We start from the raw sequence: 11,620 nt of genomic DNA, 5'->3' as shown, positions 1-11,620 counted from the left end.
GGGAGGGCAGTGTCTGTGGTAGAGGCTGCTTGCTCCCCTCTTCACGGGAGATGAGGGGTAGGGTGGGGTGCCTTTCCTCCCTGATAACGTAAGATAATTTCTTGAGAGACAAGCATAGCATCCCCCAGGGGGGCATCTCCTTAGTCTGTGAACCCCCTTGTATACCTCTGAGCTACCTGAGTTGGGGAAGAGGGCAATACGAGACAGATGGCAGGGTGGAGAGAGAGAGCTGTGTGAGGTGGCTGGGCTCAAGTGGACAAGCTGGTGTCTCACCCATGAGGGCATCTCTCTAGGGCTTGAGAGAATGCACAGGCTGTCCACAAGACAGTCACCAGGGCAGAGAGGAGACAGTGGAGTAGCCAGAGAAGCAGTGACAATCCACCCAGGAGAGGACATGTGAGAATTGCTTCCAAGTCCCTTTTCTGGGCCCCCTGTCACTAAGAGACTAGAAAAGTGATAGGGAGGTTGATCAGGAGCGGGATGCTCCCCTCCATTGTGGCCTTGTTGGGGTGGGAGGGACAATCACCGCTCTTGTCTGGGCAGAAGTGGGAATGGCAGGAGAGACAAACAGGAACAAGTCTTGGTTACTGAAATGAGACAGTTCTAGTAGATGAAAGTGACAGCGGAGTTGTGGGATGCAGCCACGATGTCATTAAGATCCCTACCACCCAGCAGGAAAAGGATTTCAAAGAGCACAGTTGACTCTGTGTGTGTGTTGCGGGAGAGATTATTAACAATTTCCCGTCTACATCCTAGGAAATTGAGGCCCTACAATAAACGTACTACACTTGAAAAAAGTCCTTAAAAGTAAATGAGAAAGAAAACAGCTTTGGAACTTTTTAGGAGTAGAGGATTGCAAAACTGTGGGATGAGAACATGTGAGTAGTGAGGACAGATGGAAGAGACTTTCAGCAGAGGACCCAGGGGGTTGAGAAGCTAGTCCTTGTTCTCTGGCTTGCAAGTGACAGAAGCCCAACTCACAGTTAGCCTGAGCAAAAATGAGGATTTGTTGGAGGATCTTGGAGCATCTCACAGAATCTAAGAAACAGCTCAGTAATTGAGCCAGCAGAGGGGCAGGGATGTGGGTGGGCCTTAGAGACATCTGGGACCAGGGATCTGCAAGCCACGGCAGCCCCACCAGGTTCTTGTTTTTGCTTCTTGCTGCAGGTCAGCCTCATTCGTTCTTTCCCCAGAAGACTGGTTTTGTCTAAGACAGAAAATACGACCACTGACAGTTTCTGAGTGTTGTAACTTGGAGGTTATGTCATGAGAAAGAAGTGAGTCTCCGCGTCCCTAAGTCTGAAAACACCAGAAGAGGGGCCTCCCTGGCTGAGCTCAGGCCAGGCACACAGTCCTGGACAGTCAGCTCGGCCTAGGTGAACAGCCTCATGTAGGGAGATGAGCGGTGAGTCCTGCAGAGGAACAAGGCTGTGCCACCCTAGAAGAAAGGTCAGACAATTGGGACAGGTGTTCCCAACAGGAGTCTAACAGCCTGACATCATGGCCTTATGCAAACATGAGATTCTGATGATCCCACCTTCCCTCCACTTCCCAGGAGTCATGTCAGCTGTAGAGGCCCTGATGAAACTATGTCCTTCATCTCTCGTGAAGCCCGTGGCAAGGGCAACAACACGACAACAGTAATGCTAGTAGCTAGCATTTATTATGCACTTTGTGTCAGGTCCTGGGCTGCACTCTACGCGGATTTTTTTTTTTTTTTTTTTTTTTTTTAGACGGAGTCTCGCTCTGTTGCCCATGCTGGAGTGCAGTGGTATGATCTCGGCTCACTACAGCCTCCACCTCCTGGGTTCAAGCAATTCTGCTGCCTCAGCCTCTGGAGTAGCTGGGGATTATAGGTGTGTGCCACTATGCCCAGCTAAGTTTTGTATTTTTAGTAGAGATGGGGTTTTACCATGTTGGCCAGGCTGGTCTCGAACTCCTGATCTCAAGTGATCTGCCTGCCTTGGCCTCCCAAAGTGCTGGGATTACAGGTGTGAGCCACTGCGCCTGGCTTCTACATGGATTTTTATTTCATCCTGACCGCAGCTGTCTTACTCCCCTCACTTTGCAGACGAGGATGCAGAGACATGGAGAGATTAGGAGCCCGAGGTCACACAGCTAGTGAGGGGCAGTGCAGGCATTCTACCTAGGTCAGTCTGGTTCCCAAGTCCATGTTTTCCATCATCAAGCTCCCTAGCCTCCAGGATTGAAGTTCTGGGCCTGGGCATTCCCAGAGGAGGTGGAAAAGTTCACTGGTCTGGTGGATGTTCTGCCACGTGGAGTTACAAGGCATCACAGCCAAAGCCTGAGGAACTTTCTGGAGCCTGTGCCCTTCACACCACCAGCTGTGCCACTACAAGGTCTCTAGAGAGTCATCATGAGCACCTGGGAGGTGATGCTCCTGTCTGTAAGCAGCTGCTGTGGTCAGTGAGTGGCTGCATAGCTGGGTCCTCCATCCTGGTGGCTTTGGGGACAGTATAGGCCCTGGTTCTCTTCTCCCTCATTCTTTACCCCCTTTCACTCTCTTCCCTTCTGGTTTTCCCCCTTCCTAGACTCCTGGCTTCCCTGGGCCTGCTGCACCGGGTCTGGCTAGGTTGGAGAGGGCTGCAGGCAGGACCACAGTCAGCAGAGGGCGCCAAAGCCTCTCAACACACCCATGGCCCAGGCCTGGCCCAGAAGGAGAGCGCTGGGAGCCAAGACAGTGGGGCTACGTGCGCCTGTGGATTCCCCCATTTCCCATGCTGCATCCAGCCATGGCCCTGCAGTGCACTCACAAATGTGCACATGCCCTCGTGTGTGTGCATGTGTGTGTATTACAGTCATCAAATTGTCTCTGAATGTGCTTGGCTTCATGTGTTCGTGTGTGTGTGTGTGTGTGTGTGTGTGGTGTGTCTGTTGTGTCTGGTTTCCCTAGGAAGCATATTTGACAGTCCCACAGTCAGGGTCAGGGCACAGGGACAGATACTGTGTCTATAACGATCTACAACACTGATTTTGTTCATCTCAATAAATGTGAGGATGAAATAAAAATTCGTGTAGAATATTTTGTACATCTCAATAAAGCCACTTCCTGGGGGCAGGCATTATAATTCTAGTCTCTGTTCTACTGTGTGATAGGTAAAGAATAACTTTCCACACAGGGAGAGGAGTCCACACCGTGCCAGGCCTGGGCTAGAAGCTTTGATCTAGGTTCCCTGGTTGACTGCACTAGCAGTCCTGTGAGCCAGGCAATAGTAGTCCCATTGTACAGATGAAGACAGTGAGGCTCAGGGAAGTTAGAAAACAATTTCACGTCTATACCCCAACAAATTGAGACTATACAATAAGTGTGTTACACTTGAAAAAAATCTTTCTTAAAAGTAAAAGAGAAAGAAAACAGCTTTGGAACATTTTAGGGGTAAGAGATTGCAAAAATGTGGGAATGGAACGTGTGAGTGAGGATGGATGGAAGAGGCCATCAGCAGAGGACCCAAGGGGTTGAGAAGCAAGTTCTTATTCTTCAGCTTGCAAGTGATAGAAGCCCAACTCACATTAGCCTGAACCAAAATGAGGATTTATCGGAAAGATCTTAGAGTATCTCACAGAATTTAAGTAAGAGCTCAACAATTGAGCCAGCAGAGGATCACACAGCTAGGAAGTGGTCAAGCTAAGATTTGGTTCCTGTCTCCAATTTCAAAGTCTCTGCCCGCTTCACACTTTCTAAAGCTGCCCTCTCGAATTTGTGTTTTCCTCCCATGCAGACCCCACCAAACATGAACTTGAGAGCAGCCCGGTGAAGTATCAGGAGCAGCAGCTGCTCATGGCTAGAACCACTGAGCTGAGAAATTCATGTTGACAGACAGTTTGTGGCTGATTTCTACAAGTCAAAGAATAAGGAACTATATTTAGCTGCTTGCTCTGGGCTAGTTAGCTGGTGGGGAGTGAGGGCTCAGACTGGAGGAAAGAAAGAGGAGGAGGAGGAGCAGGAGGAGGAGGAAGAGGAGGAAAAGAGAGAGAAAGAGAGATGCCCAGTTGTCTGCTGTCTGGCCTGGGGTCCTTGCCCTCAGAGTTCAGTCTCTGCAGCAAGCTTTTCATGGAATTGTGGTTGGCGGGGCCTCTTCATGAAGTTAAGACCTGCCCATGTTACTAGGCTGGTGGGACAGAGAACAAGAGCCTGCAGAGGAGAATCTTCCAGGCTTGCGGGTCTCTTCTCTACACACACGACATCAGTGAATGAGTCGTTCTACACTTGGGGGTTCTGGAGCTCTGTAAACCAACACTCAGCACAGCTCAGATCCAAAGAATAGTACTCAGCACTGCACATACATCCTTGATGGCATAGGGGTTAGCTTTGTCCCTTTGATTGACTTGACCTCAGTTTTCTCTTCCTCCTGGGTCAGGATAGCCCTTTTCTTCCTCACAAGGGAAAATCAAGGAACTTGCTCTGGATGGACTTGTGCTTGGATTTCCCAGACAAGCTGCTTCCCAGAGGAAGAGAGAGGCAAGAACCTGCCTCCTCCTCCCACAGATGTCTGAGTTCTGCCAAGCCTGCCTTCCTCCTCCACATACCTTGTCCTCTCCACATGTAACCAGTGGGGCTGGTCCCTCATCCTTCTTTCCAACCTGCCGCCACGCTCTCCCCTCCAGATTCCACTCACTCAAAGACATCAGGGAGCAAGGTTGAGTTTACTGACAATTTAGCTGGGAAGATTCAGAAGATGGTCTCATACCCCAAGGAGACACATGAAATCCTTCTTCCATAGAGGCTTCCAGAGTTCTCTCCAGCCTCTCCCCAACCTCCTCCCACATAAGTCTCCCACTTCCCTAGCCCCTCCTGTCCCTAATTTGTCTACCCAGCTCCTCAGGATGGCAGCACAAAGGGCCACCAGTGACCAGGACTCAGCTTCCTGAGAAGGCAGTGGAGAGTATAAATTTATAGAGACAAAATTTTTCTCTATTTAGAAGTGCACAACAGCAAACTTTCTGGGACTCTGAGTGTGAGGAGCTTAGAAAAACAGGACATGAAACCAAAGCCCAGCAGACATGCCCATCCCACCCACCCTGCTGGTGACCAGGAGCCAGTCCCTTGCTGAGCCTGGGTTTCCTTGACCAACACTGAGTGATACCTGAGTTCTCCCAATGTTCAGGCAGGTGCTCCTCATTCCGGACTGTGCTGTCTTGATGGGGAGGCACAGTGATCCCTGGGACAAAGGCCAGGGAAGGTCCCTGGTATCCCCAGCTTGGTCCTATGCTGCTCAGTTGACTCTCCCAAACCTCCAAGCCAACTGATTCTGTTCTGCCCCTTTAGGGAGGCTCCCAGCTGGGCCCTGGAGCAAATGCTGTAAACCCACAAATCTGCTCAGGGTTTTATCACACTTGGGGGCCACAGATAGGTGGGAGTATCGGAGGTGAATAAAGGCAGTCGTGGCTCTTTAAAGAAAAAAAATGCCCTGGGTTGTAGCAGTTGCCAATTTCCATGGTGTAAATACTCCCACCACAGCCATTTTCAAGCTATCAACATGATGTCACTGAATGCAGAATTAAGAAAAGGTGTGAAAATTGCATTTTTTTATCCAGCAAGCTGACTTTAGCACACCACTGGACAAGGTAAAGGGCCTAAATCCGGGGACTCTAATCTAAAGGTTGTGCTGAATTCAGCCAGGTAGAGCCATGAAACAGACTGCTGAGTGTGCACATCCCTTTCTCAAGTTGATTTAAGAAGGGAGAATAACTCAAGGGAGCGTTATGAGGGAATTTCTTTCAGAAACAATCAGATCACTTAGCAACTGAATTGTCTAAATATTTTTTCCTAATTTAAAGTTGTGTGTCATGTGGGTAACTGGACAATGCACTATTGAATTACTGAGGGATTTAATGCCTAAATTGGAGAAGCAATCAAACATTCACATCTTCAAGTAGTTGATGGACAGTTAAGGAGGTATTCACATGATAGCTGGGGCTAGGGGGCAAGGGAGGCCTTGTCCTAAGTGGGCCCTGAGCCTCTCTTGCAAGCTGCCCCATGCACCATGGGCCCCAGCTAGGCCTGGGCTGCACCCTCCTGGGCCCTCTCTGCTGCTACGGTCTTTGTTTGTCACTCTCCAGTTTATGTTTTTGTCGCTGAATTCTTCTATTTCTGCCCTTGGCTTCCTTCACTCTGTCATTTCTTCCCAGTCTCAAGCTGTCTCTCGCTCTCTGTTTCTGCCTCTGTCTCTATTTGCTGTCTCACTCTGTCTTCCTCCCTCCCTCTGTGTTGTTTGTTTTGTCTGTGTCTTCATGTCTCTCTCTTCTCTCCATGTCTCTTCCTTGCTGTCTCTCTCCATTTCTCTTGGAGTCTCTCTCTTTTCTACACACACACACACCCCTGGCCCTTGTCCCCAAGTCCCATGCGCTCCTCTCCTCCCTCCTTCGGTTTCCACTTCACCCAACTGCACTGTAACCCCTGGCTCCACATCTGTCTTGGCACCATGCTGCCAATCAACACCCCTTCCCCCAAGCTGATTCTGCCCTGCCTCTTGAAGGACGTTCAGAACTGGGACTTGTACTAGGAACCCACAGACATACTCAGGACTATGGCACATGGTGGGAGGCCATGGTCACTCTTTGAAGAAAATGAAACTCCTGATTTGTAGCATGTGCCCATTTCCATGGTGTAAATACTCTTGCCATGGCAGATTTCAGACAACCCACATAACGCTACTGAATGCAGAACTGGAAGAGGTACACAAGTTTCATTCTTTTGAGCCAGTGCAAGCTGACTTCAGCACACCACTAGGCAAGAAGGGGCTTCCTGAATGGCTGCAGGGGCTGGGAGAGTGCCCACATGGCTGGCTACAGAGCAGCCCACTGTAGCCTTATGGAGCTCAATTTTGGGCCAACAGCCCACTCCAGCCTGGTTAGTTCTTCCTTGTGGCTGACTCATAGAAGTGCTCACCTTAGGATGGGGCAGGAAGCCCACTGACCTCTAGACTTGGAAGGAAGACTTCCTAGATGAAATGCTGGGCTAAGACACAAAACAGATGAGAAATTTTGTGTTGCCAGAGAATACTTTTTTTTTTTTTTTGAGATGGAGTCTCACTCTGTTGCCCAGGCTGGAATGCAGTGGTATGATATCAGCTCACTGCAACCTCTGCCTCCCAGGTTCAAGTGATTCTCCTGCTTCAGCCTCCTGAGTAGCTAGGACTACAGGTGTATACCACCACACCCAGCTAACTTTTTGTATTTTTAGTAGAGAAGAGGTTTCACCATGTTGGCCAGGCCAGTCTCAAACTCCTCACCTCAAGACCCTCGGCCTCCCAAAGTGCTGGGATTACAGGCAAGAGCCACCGTGCCCAGCCCAGAGTATACATTTGAGGCTGGAAAAGGTAAGAGATGGTGTCAAAGAGGCAGACTGAGGACAGGATCACTGAGGTCTTGAATACTGAGTGAAGGGGCCTGGTCTTTTCTTATTAGCATTGAGGAGAGTAATATGATTGAATATGTTGCCCTAGGTTGGTTCCCCGCCCCCACTAAACAGGCCTTTTGACAAGGATTTGGGTGAAGTTGTTTGTTTGGAAGGTGATCCTAGGCAGCATGTGAGGGAGTAGGGAAGTGAGACAGGGAAGAGAAAAAGGTAGATAAGAGTGAGTTACCCAGGAGCTACTGCTGTGGAACACGGAGGTTCAGCCCCCTATGGACTCTCTGAGTGTACAGAACAGGTCTCAGACTTGTCCCATCGAGGGGTGGGGAATCTGGGGTATGTATCCACCAGCTCCCTGCCCTTCCTTCAAGGGCTGCTCCTGGGGTGTGAATCCCCCTGGCATTCCATGTGGGCCAGATAGTTCCCTCATGAAGAGATGCAGAAGCCGGAGGCATTTCTGCCAGGACAGGAGGCAGCAGCAGCCTGTTACGGTAAGGACTGAGTGGTGTCCTGTGGACTGGGCAGCACAGAGGTGGTCGTGACTTTGGGGAGGGCAGTTTCAATGGGAAAAAGGGGAGCGAGTTACAGGGAGAATGAGAGAGAAGGACACACAGAGACTATGGACTACTCTGAAAAGTATGGACAGTGGGAAAACTGTTGCACGGTCGCTGGGGCTGGGGAACTGGCAAGCTTGGGTCTGGTTATGGAGTTGCTCTGAGCCAGGGAGACAAGCAGGCAGACCTGCAGGAGCAGCAGCGTGTCATCTCACCAGCTGCCAGACCCGGACTGATGGAAATGTAGAGGGGGGCCTCCCCAGGCCACCCCAGCCTGCACTGATTCCGACTGAGCAGCCAGGACATTCGGCTGACACCTCACACTTCCGTCTTCCTCCTTGGAAATTGTGGATTGGCTCAGCATGACCCAGTTCTGTAAGCATTTATTTGACTGATTGGAAGCAGACAAGGTCTCTGCTCTCCAGGGGAGCAGACGCCATGCTAATCATCGAGCGGGTGGGAAAATGAGAAAGACCTACTGCATAGTCGATGGGAGAGGTAGGCATGCAAAGACAGACGCATGCAGTAGGCTGTGGGGTGGGCACCAGTGGTGCCACCATCGAGCATGGTGGAGGCTAGAGAAGAGGCAGTTGTTCTGTCTGCTCTGGGGAAGGCTTCTTGCAGCAGAAAAGTCTTGAAATGTGACATAGGCTGAGAGGCGGAGAAAAGAGGGGACGGGTATTTCTGGATTTCAAAGGCTTCCAGCTTGCTTAAGCTTTCCTGATAGCTGGGTATCACACACCCTCAGGACGATGGGGCTCACTGACTCCAGAGACAGGCCTTCCATAGCCAGACCCCTCCCACCATCCTGTGATGGAGTCAGACTGCCCTTGCTGGGGAGGTGTCAACAAGAGGATGCTTGGTAGGTGATGAGGAGGGCCACGGCAGCAGGCAGCTGCTTTCTTTGGTTAGGTTCTTTGGTGTGGTAGGCTAAATAATAGTCCCCCAAAATATCCACATCCTAATTTCCAGAACTTGTGAATGGCAAAAGGGACTTTGCAGATGTAATGAAGTTAGGGATCTTGGCCAGGTGTGGTGGCTCATGTCTGTAATTTCCAGAACTTTGGGAGGCCAAGGCAGGAGGACTGCATGAAGCCAGGAGTTCGAGACCAGACTGGGAAACAAAGTGAGGCCCATCTCTACAAAAAATAAAAACTAAAAACAATTAGCTGGGTGAGGTGGTGTGCGCCTGTGGTCCCAGCTACTCAGGAGGCTGAGTTGGGAGAATTGCTTAAGCTTGGGAGGTCAAGGCTGCAGTAAGCCATGATGGTGCCTCTACACTCCAGACTGGGTGACAGAGTGAGACCCATCTCAAAACAAACAAACAAAAAAAGGGATCTTGAGATGGGAAGATTATCCTGGATTATTTGGGTGGGCCTTCCTCTTATAAGAGGGAGGAAAGTTCAGAGGAGGATGTAGGAGATGTGACAATGGAAGCAAGGTTGGAGTAACATGAGAAAGCGGCCACTAGCCCAGGAATGCAGGCAGTACCCAGAGGCTAGAAAAGGTGAGGAAACAGATCCTCCCCTAAAGTCTCCAGAAGGAACCAGCCCTGATGACACCATGACTCAAGCCCAGTGAAACTGATTTCAGACTCCCGGCCTCCAAAACCGTAAGAGAATGAATGTGCATTGTGTTAAGCCACCAAGTTTGTGGTAATTTGTTACAGCAGCCACAGAAACAATACACCCAGGAAGCAGACTCTATGATGAAGATGTACACACGGGAATTTGCATGAGGAGTGCTCTTGGGGGCGTGCCCCTCACCTGTGGGGAGAGAAAAGCAGAGGTGGGCAGTTGCAGGTGATTCCTTGGGCAGCTCCAGGGCGTGGCAGCCTGCAGAGTTACCGAGATTGAGGCAGGAAAGCCTGGCCCGGGGACTCACACAGTCATTGGATGGGGCTTCCCTGTGCAGGGGATGTGGCCTTAAACAGGGCAGCTCCTTTTGGCCAAGAGCAGTTCATGGAGAGGGACCCTACTTTGAGCCCTCGGCCACTCTCACCTTGGTCCTGAAGCAGGCCCCGGGGACAAGCTATGCATCTCCCAGAGCTGTGGAAGGTGCATCTCTCTGAATCTTCTTCCTTTGCTCTATGGGCCTGGTACTTTGACAACTTTCTAATATCCTGGACTTCGTCATCTATTGAGGAATTCTGCAATGCATCCACATCTCTCCCTGGGCAGGAAATTGGGGTTTGAGTCCCAGTTTCTATAACTGTCATTAAGTGCTTTACATACACTGCTGTCTTTAATCCTAGGAATAACCGTAGCTATGAGCCCCGTTTTACAGGCGAGAGGACTGATACTTGAAGAACTTCAATGAATGTTCAGAGTCAGAGCCAGGACTCTCCCTAGGCCACCTGATGCCTCTTCACTGCCCTGTGACTTTGCCTCTCATTGTCCACCCTTACTTATTAGCTGGGTCATCTTGAATAGACCACTGAACTTCTTTTGGCCTCAGTTTTGTTTGTTTGTTTGTTTGTTGTTGTTGTTTTGTTTTGTTTTTTTAAAAAAACAAGACTCTAGTCTCTGTCCTGCCTCTCTCCTAGGGCTGTTCTCACTTGACTCCAGGAGAGAGGAGATGTATGCAGGCTTTGTGCCTGGGCCCGAGACTCTGCTGCTATGACTCCCTGGACTCATCGAGTTTGCTCTTGCCGTACCTCCCCTCGCCCAGTCCCCCAGTAGCTCTGGGCCCCTGGTCCAGGGGAGAAGGAGAAAGCAGGACAGGTAGGGGGTCTCATTTGAAGGTCTCTTCTCTGGTGCCTTGTGGTTTTCAAGTATGACTCACCCCTTTCATACCATTTCCCCCAGCACTGGGAATTATGCAGGACTGTCGTGCATGGTTACATGGTTCATGTGCCGGGCCTCAGCCAAGGGTGTGGTGGGGACTGAAACCCAGCCCGCGCCGGGCACTTTTTGCTTAGCACAAAGACACCATCTGCCAAGAGGCTGTGTCTGCTCAGAGGGGCCTGTCTTGTTTAATTCTCACAAAAGCTTTGCCTGGGTTCTCAGTGGCCCGGAATTATATGTTGGCTTTGCAGGAGCCCAGAGCTGGCAGCTCAGCCCTCAGACCCTGGCATTCAGGGCAGAGAACGGATGGTGATGGATGTACAGGAGGGAGAAGCAAACCCACACCCAACTCACAGTCACATCCCCAGAAGCCACTGATTCTGCAAATCTCTCTGTAGGAGCTGTCCAGGTTCTCCAGGAGACAGGCAGAGGAGGCGGGGACCCAGGGCTCGCTGCCCACCTCAAAGCCCTTGGCCCAGTTCCCTGTGCAGACTTCTGGCACACAGGCCCGCATCCCAGGCTGAGCTCCCTGGGGCCAACCACAGAAGGTCCAAGTGCTCTGCGTTCCTGCCTATGTTTTTAATTAGCCCATTTACTTCCCCATTCATCTTTCCCTTCCCAGCCCTTTCTGTACAGCCCCCAGACTAATGTGCCTCAAATCCTGATCTCACTGAAATTCCTTCCCTGTCTCAGAGACTTCCATGGCTCTATTCTGTCCAGGCTCGGCATTTAGTGTTCATACACACACCCCTCTCCAAGGGCGATGGCTGTTCCTCTCTCTCAAGAGCCCAGCCCTTGAGAACCTCCTGGGAAGTGGGTGAGCCTTCTCCATGGCCCCTTCTCTTCTCTTCTCTCCCCTGATTCCTCCTGGGCTCCCTGTCATCTCCTGTCACCCAGGCTGGAGG

Source organism: Theropithecus gelada, chromosome 7a, assembly GCF_003255815.1.
Source record: "Theropithecus gelada isolate Dixy chromosome 7a, Tgel_1.0, whole genome shotgun sequence".
NCBI lineage: Eukaryota > Metazoa > Chordata > Mammalia > Primates > Cercopithecidae > Theropithecus > Theropithecus gelada.
Note: the sequence above shows the minus strand (reverse complement) of the source record.